Here is an 8,219-nt window from a genome sequence, read left to right as displayed (position 1 = left end):
ACATTCACCCTCATAACATAACTAATGTTGATAACATAATTGGGATTTTATTAGAGGGCAGCAGGCACAGCAATCGGGGCTGTCTTTAAGTGCTGGTCCATACAAAGGACGACGGTAAAGTTTATTACACCGAAACTCTTTAATTTGGACAAAATGCGTTCTCACATCTGGTCTTACAGCAATAGTAGCAGTAAACAGTCTACAAAAGGTGATACATTCCATGAGCGTGGATCTGGGGTTTCCTACACACTTATCCTAGCTTAAAATCTACTTGGACCGATGCACAGGGCTTAACAGCGCCATCGACACCACGTGCACTACCCTCCGCATTGGACCGTGGCACCGAAGCTGATAAGAGGTCCTTCGTCGGCAATTTCGTCAATCATAATTGCGTCTGCAACGTTTAGGTCAACAAATCTTATGGCAGGTAATGCCCATGCCAACAAAGTAACTGGGTGGGAGTTCTCACACACCAACCAAAGTCTACCGTGAACGTGTCAAAGGAGTATATCAGTTCCTTAACGATAACTTAACCTTAGCTTTATTTACAATCTATAAACCGTTCAAATTGAGTCTCGACCTGATCAAAATACACAATTCAATACAATCAAAAACTATCTACAGGGTGGTTGATTTGATTACTTGATCCTACATTAATTTTGAATGTATGTTGATGATGAACTACATTGAGGGTGTATGGATTTTCAGAACTATACTTAAGTTCATTGCAAACGTTAGTTACAGTAGTGGAAATAATTATAGCAACTTTTTAAAATAGCAAGTAAAAATGTTATTATAATTTTTTTTGCAACAACCAGTAGTCAGAAGTTAAAATATGATATTCTTTATCAATTTTAATCATTTTTAACTAATATTTATTCCTTTTTTAAAACTTACCTCAAAAATAGTATTATGAATTGGAAAAAAATATAGCAACTTTTAACAATTAATTTATTTGCGAACTCAAATATATAACTTTATGAATAAAAATTAATATTTTGTATAATAACCTTTGTTTTTTACAATTTCATGGCATCTATTGGGCATAGATTTAACTAAGTTTAAAATTACAGCGTTGTCAATATCTTTCCAAGCTTTTTCTATTTCGTTGTGCAAAGCATTTAGATTAGAATGATTTTTAGACCTAACTTTTCTATCTACAATCTCCCATAGGTTTTCTATAGGATTTATGTCCGGGCTTTGGGATGGCCAATCCAATAGGAAAATTTTTTCTTCACGAAATCAAGCTGTTAAATAACGCGATTTATGTTTTGGATCATTATCCTGCTGAAAAAAAGTATTTTAGGGGCATAATGTCATCATCATAAGGAATCATGTGCATCTCTAAGATATCACGATACATAAATCGATCCATATTTCCTTCAATTCGGTGCAGTGGTCCCATCCCAAAGCCCGAAAAACAACCCCACACCGTTACCGATCCTTCTCCATGTTTCACCGTGGGGCACACATACTTTGGATTAAGTCGCGTGTTAATCGGACGTCGTACATAAGTCATACCGTCACTTTTGAATAAATTGAATTTCGATTCATCGCTCCATATGATTCTTTTTCAATCATTGTAAGTCCAGTGTTGATGAGACCTGGCAAATTGGAGACGGGTTCGTCTGCTTCTTTTGGAGAGCAGAGGTTTTTTGCCGGTCTTCTGGCAAAAAGTTGGGCATCTTTTAATCTATTTCTAATAATCCTTGCTGTGACGTTTACTCCATAATTTGTCGAAATATCCGCACGAATCTCGTCTGATCCCTTAAAAGGGTTTTCTCTACACAACTTGATAATTTGTTTATCTTGAAACTTATTTGTTTTTTTTTGGTCTTCCTGGATTTTTTCGAGCTGTCTTCTCTCCCGACAATCGATAACGTTGTCGGGGGTTTGTTGATGAGGTGCTTTCACTACCCGACTTGAAGTTGTGGACGGAGTATAGAAAATTTGTTGACTTATTTAACATATATTACGAACACACAATAAACTTATATTTAGTCGAATACAATGCCTTTGTTCCCCTAGTCGAGACAAAGAAGTGTCGCAGATGGAAGAGGGTGCGTTGTTGCGCAACCCTGCCTTTTATACTTCTCCCGGCCGAACATTCTGGAACGTCCCGCTGGAAATCCTGGGAACCGTTTTCCCGCCGGCTGTTTGAATCGACTCGGGAATCGACAGGTTGCTCTGGTGCACGTCAAACTGTCATGGTCTGACAGTTGACAGCTTGACGTTCAGCTGGCACCCCCACAATACTCCCCTCCCAGATACGGAGTACAAAACTTATTTTACCTGTGCTAAAATTGTTACTAGGCGATCTAAAGCTACTAAAAATTACAATTAGATTTATGCCATACGCTTTAGCATCGGGCTCTGGCGCTAGACGAACCGTACCCGCTTCATGCCTGTGTTATGAAGGGGTTTTGGGTTGGTATAGGGGTGATCATGGGAGGTAGGATCTTGGGCTAGGATAAAAGCCGGTTTGAGACGATCCTTTGAGATGTTGACTTCTCTGTGATTGATCAGGATGGTGAAGTATTTATCAGCCCGGCTTTTTACAGGGAAGAGACCTTCGTAAGGAGGTTGGAGTGGTTTCCTCACTGCGTCGTTGCGTACGAAGACGTGCGTACAGGTATCCATTTCCGGCGCGATGAAGATCTTCCTTGTACTGTGGTTGCTTGGGGGGACAGGTTGCAGGAGTTGTATCTTTTGTCTCAATTGAGCGACAAAAGAGGTGGGGTCTACATTGGATTGTACAGATTCGAAGAATTCTCCAGGCAGACGTAAGGGAGCTCCGTAAAGTATCTCTGCTGGTGAAACACCAATTTCATCTCTCAATGTAGCATGTAAGCCCAGCAAGATCGTAGGCAAAACCTCTGCCCAACGCTCTGTTGCATAGGCTATTATTGCTGCCTTGAGACTTCGGTGCCACCTTTCCACTTTGCCATTAGTCATGGGGTGGTATGGGGTGGAACGTGCTCGTGCACTACCCAGTAATACTGCTAGAGATGCAAAAAGTGAGCTCTCAAACTGTCGCCCTTGGTCTGTGACGATTTTTTGGGGAGAACCGAATCTGCAAATCCAATTGCTGTAGAAGGTCTTGGCAACTGCGTCAGTTGTCATGTCCTTCATGGGGAATGCTTCAGCCCAACACGAGAATCGATCGATGCATGTTAGACAATACACAAACCCGTTAGAAGAGGGTAGTGGACCAACTATGTCTACATTCACGACCTGAAACCTAGCATCTGGAATTTGGAACTGCTTGAAAAGAGTTAGAGTGTGCCGGTGGACTTTAGCCTTCTGGAAACTAATGCAGGCCTTAGTCCAGTTGCGGATGTCCTTGTTCATAGCAGGCCAAACGAACCGAGAAGAGATGAGTTTGGTTGTGTTCCTGATGCCTGGGTGCGAGAGATTGTGGAACTTATTGAAAATCAATCTTCTGAGATTCTGTGTGATGAAGGGTCTGATCTTGGGACCATTGTCATCACAGAAGATCAGAATGTCAGAACCTGGTACGTTACACTGTTTGAGGTGTAAGGACGTTCCTTGTTGGTTCCTGAGCATTTCTTGCAGTTTAGAATCAGAAGACTGATATCGGCCTAGAGCTTCGTAATCAATTACTTGTGGAGTGGAAATAGAAGTAATCCTTGAGAGAGTGTCAGCCACAATATTGTTTTTGCCACTGATATGTATGATATCTGTGGAAAACTGTGAGATGAAGTCTAGGTGTCGAATTTGCCTTGGAGAAGCTTTGTCGGACTTCTGTGAAAATGCAAAGGTAAGTGGCTTATGATCTGTGAAAATGTTGAAGGTTCTGCCCTCAAGAAGATATCGAAAATATTTGATTGCCGAATAAATGGCGAGTAATTCTCGATTATAAGTACTGTAGATTTTCTGAGCGTCCGACAATTTTCGAGAGAAAAAACTTAGAGGTTTCCAAGAATTATCTTCGAATTGCTCAATGACGGCTCCCATTGCATAGTCTGATGCATCGACTGTGAGGGAGATTGGAGCTGTGGAACTAGGGTGTACCAAAGAGGTGGCGATGACTAGATCCAGCTTGCATTGTTTGAATGCATTCATTGCTTCCTCAGTTCAGACTAATGGGGTTTTATCACTCTTTTTGCAGTTGTTATGCATGTTGTGAAGACTGCCTTGATGATGAGCGGCCTTGGGAATACATTTCCTGTAAAAATTGAGCATGCCAAGGAAACGTCTCAACTCCGATACTGTTTGAGGGACAGGAAAGTTGGAAATGACGGCTACCTTTTCTGGAAGTGGTGTGGAGCCTTGTGCGGAGACTAGATAGCCTAAGAATTTTACCTGCTTTTCCCCAAAGGCGCATTTATCGAGGTTGATAGTTAACCCGAATTCTTGCAGACGAGCGAAAACAGACTTGAGGTGTTCCTGATGCAGTGTCTCGTCAGTTGATGCGATAAGGATATCATCGATATAAGGAAAACAGAATTCAAGATTTCCAAGTACCTCATGGATAAATCTTTGAAAAGATTGTGCTGCGTTGCTCAAACCGAATTGCATCCTTGTGAATTCGAATAGGCCGAAGGGAGTTATGATGGCCGTCTTGGGGATTGACTCTTCTGAGACCGAGATCTGATGATAAGCTCGCACCAAATCTAAGGTAGAGACAATCGTCTTCCCGTCTAGGAAATGAGTGAAATCATAGAGATTGGAGATTGGGTATTTATCTGGAACTGTGGCTGCATTCAGACGACGATAATCGCCCACAGGTCTCCATTCACCCGGGGTCTTTTTGGGGACTAGATGCAAGATGCAACATTTATGTTTGATACATCATTTCATTGAAATTTAAAAAAAGTGGCAATTACAATGTGCCATTCGTTTTTAATTATCTTTTCAGATAACATCAAAAAAGAAAAGAAACGCTTTTTCAAAATTTCGGGTTTTTACGGATATCTCCGGAAGTAATCGGAATTTTCCAAATTTTGAAAGGGCATTTTATTGAGCTCCAAATTGTACAACTTCGCCCCAATTTAACCCACCTCGTATCTCTTATGGTTACTGATATCTTAATGATGAGCGTCGAATCTGAATAACTCTGTATAGTTAGACAAAATTGTAAAGTCAGAGAGGTGTTTTAACCAATTTTATCTAAGGGCCGAGAATTAATTTATACACCTAATACATAAGTTATCTTTTTAGCTTACTTGACGAAAAAAAATTTATGGAACCAGTTCTCAAATATTGTACAATTCATCCAGCTTTTTTTAGAATAATCATAATCTATTGGCAACGAAAAATTCTTAAAACATCAGGGACGTTTTGCTTTCCCTACTACAAGGTGTTTAGTTTTATGATCTTCTGTAGCATTTGTACAGTCAAGAAAAGTAAGCCTTGCATTTTCACTTTTTTTCCAAGACAGGTTTTTCATCCATCCTTACTAAAGTTTGTTGGGAAAACAACTTCAAAAAGAGACCAGTCTTATCTGTATTATAGATTTGTGCATCTGTAAGATTAAGTCTGGCTATAACTGGGTGAAGACTTTCGTGAAATGGAGGTACGAGTTCAGGATTCGTCGATAGTTTTTCACCGGATATTTTAAAAAATCCAATGCCAAATCTACGTTTAAGTTTTTGTAACCAACCGTCATTTGCATTAAAGTATTCTTTTTCTTTTAAAATCCCACGTAATGATTTTTCTTTTATCTTTAATAGCTCACTTATTACTGCAAGGTTCCTGGATCTCTGTGTACAAAACCATCCATATAATTTTTTTCCCAATAATAATAATAATAATAATAACAATCTTTATTCACCCGGTAAATGGGCTATCGGTCCCTTGACCTTTCTGCCCGATTGACATGTATAATTCTTCAAAAAAAAAAAAAACAAAAAAAAAACCACAAGGCAACAATAAGTCTAATAAGGATGAGAGAGGAATGACCGTTCGCCATTGTCGTCCGTCCGCAGTCCGTTCATGGTTGTTGGTAGTCTTCGAGTATGGTTTCGAAGGGATAAATGAATCGGGAATGTCTTTGCCGTGTCAAGCAGAGGGGGTTGAGTATTGTCCAGTTATGAGGTCTGTCTTTCCATTTTTTCCGAAGTTGCAGTAGTCTTTCCGTTATTTTCGTCATATTTGTGCGTTCGTATAGCATTTGGGTGGATGGGTTATGTAAGGGGTTGTCGGGATGTCTCATTTTTGTGATCAGTCTTAAGGCGATTTGTTCAGTTGTTTGTACAGTTCGTCTCATGAGTATTCGTACTCTATTGCTTCTCTATTTTAAATTACTGTTATTAATTTACAATGAACGATTTGAAACTGGTACACCATCACAAACCTACTTTCCAATTAAAGGGCTTTTAAACTCATATGTACTTTCTTGCAAATTCAAATGTTTATATGGCGAAAACGTAATTTTAAGGAAATAAGAATAAAATGAGGCTCACAAGAGTATTCGTACTGCAACTGTCTGTTATGGATTAAATCAAGATGATAAGAAATTTAGTCTGTCTTAACTTGTTTGCGGCATAATACGAACGATTACCAACATAGACGTATCGATTTGTTAGTCTTTAGGAGATACTAGTAAAAATGGGGAGAAAAAGTAGTGAAGTTTCATTAAGTGATGGGAAGTTAATTCTTAAATGGCACACTCAAAGTAAAAGTTATTTAGAAATTGCAAATTTAGTGGGCAGAAGTAAATCTACGGTACAATATGTTATAAAAAACATTAAGTCAAGTGGAGATATTTGCAATAAACAACGTAAAGGAGGCCCGAAGAAACTTACTCCTTACGAGGAAAAAGCAGTTATTAAGGAAATAAAGAAGAATCCACAAATTAGTGGACCCAAGTCAGCAGCATTCATCTTAAAATACTTCAAAAAAGAAGTATCAGCAGAAACATGTAGAAGAATTTTGAGAAGGAACGACTACAATGTTGCCAAGTTGCCAGAAAGAAGCCATTTATTAATAAAAGGAATCGAATAAAACGTTTAGAATTTGCAAAAAAATATGTCGACGAAGATATTAATTTTTGGGAACAAGTAATTTTCACTGACGAAAGTAAATTCAATTTGTTCAATTCAGATGGACGAACAATGGCGTGGAGAAAATCAAATTCAGAGTACGAATTAAAAAATTTTAAAGGAACCGTAAAGCATGGAGGTGGTTCCGTCATGGTGTGGGGTTGTATGTCCGCAAATGGTGTTGGTGATTTGGTTTTTATTGAAGGAATCATGGACAAACCATATTACCTAAATATTTTACGGAATCACTTGGCATCAAGTGCTACAAAATTAGAGTTACAACATTGTTATTATTTCCAGCAAGATGATGATCCAAAACACACGGCTCATATTGTGGAAGAATGGATCTTATATAATACGCCACATACCTTGGCAACACCACCCCAAAGTCCCGATATCAATCCTATAGAACATTTATGGTCAGAAATGAAAAGAAGATTTAAAAAGTACGAAATTGACAGCAAAAAAACATTAAAAGTAAAAAATTTGGATATTTGGAATAAAATTGAACCAACATATACGAAAAAATTAGTTAGTGTATGTCTAATCGGTTTAAAAGTATTATAAAATCCCGGGGAGGTCCAACAAAATATTAAATAATAGAAAATAAACTGATCTTTTAATATAGTTTTAGTAGGTACGAATACTCTCGTGGGTGTGATTTTGTTACTTATTATACTTAAAATTATATTTTGTTAATAATACTGTTTATCTTCAATAAAGTTTATAGGAATTGGGCTTTTTACACGCCCATAAAACATTTCTACTAAAAAAATGGTTGAAAATTACTTATAAAAAAGTTTTTTGTTTTGTCTGTTGTATTCGCCATCAGTACGTGGCCGTGGTCTAATAGAGGTTTGCATATACAGGGTGAGTCTTAAGTAATGGGACACAGAGCAACGATGGATTTATAACATAAAAATAATGCAATATAGATAAATTTATGTTATACCAAAAGTTGAAAATAACTGAGATACAGGGTGTCAAAGTTGAAAAATTAAATCAAATTTTCTTCAATATCTCTGGAATCGTTCGGGCTAATTTCACGAAATTTATTATATAGGGGTTTTTGGAGATGATCAATTCAAATTTATCGACGATATCGGTGTATCTTCTAGAGGGTGCCACAATCGACAATTAGGAGTCATTTAAGCCATTTAAACTTTTTTGTGCCACGGCGTATGTCATTTTGTCCTCATAAAATTTGTTCCT

The 8,219-nt window shown here is 38.1% G+C and overlaps 1 long non-coding RNA gene across 2 annotated transcripts; it reads left to right on the top strand.

Annotated features, from left to right (window-relative positions):
- Nucleotides 1-2,109: 2,109 nt before the first annotated feature.
- LOC136347338 (uncharacterized) lies at nucleotides 2,110-3,568 on the top strand. 2 transcript variants are annotated; one of them, XR_010733478.1, is made up of 3 exons: nucleotides 2,110-2,452; nucleotides 2,562-3,280; nucleotides 3,327-3,568. It is a non-coding gene; the product is annotated as an uncharacterized lncRNA (long non-coding RNA). The 2 variants fall into 2 exon arrangements; XR_010733479.1 differs by having other exon boundaries at nucleotides 3,320-3,338.
- Nucleotides 3,569-8,219: the final 4,651 nt, after the last annotated feature.

This window comes from Euwallacea fornicatus, chromosome 28 (genome assembly GCF_040115645.1).
Source record: "Euwallacea fornicatus isolate EFF26 chromosome 28, ASM4011564v1, whole genome shotgun sequence".
Classification (NCBI taxonomy): Eukaryota; Metazoa; Arthropoda; class Insecta; order Coleoptera; family Curculionidae; genus Euwallacea; species Euwallacea fornicatus.
The sequence above is the reverse complement of the archived record's forward strand: the minus strand, read 5'-3'. Positions and strand labels throughout refer to the sequence as shown.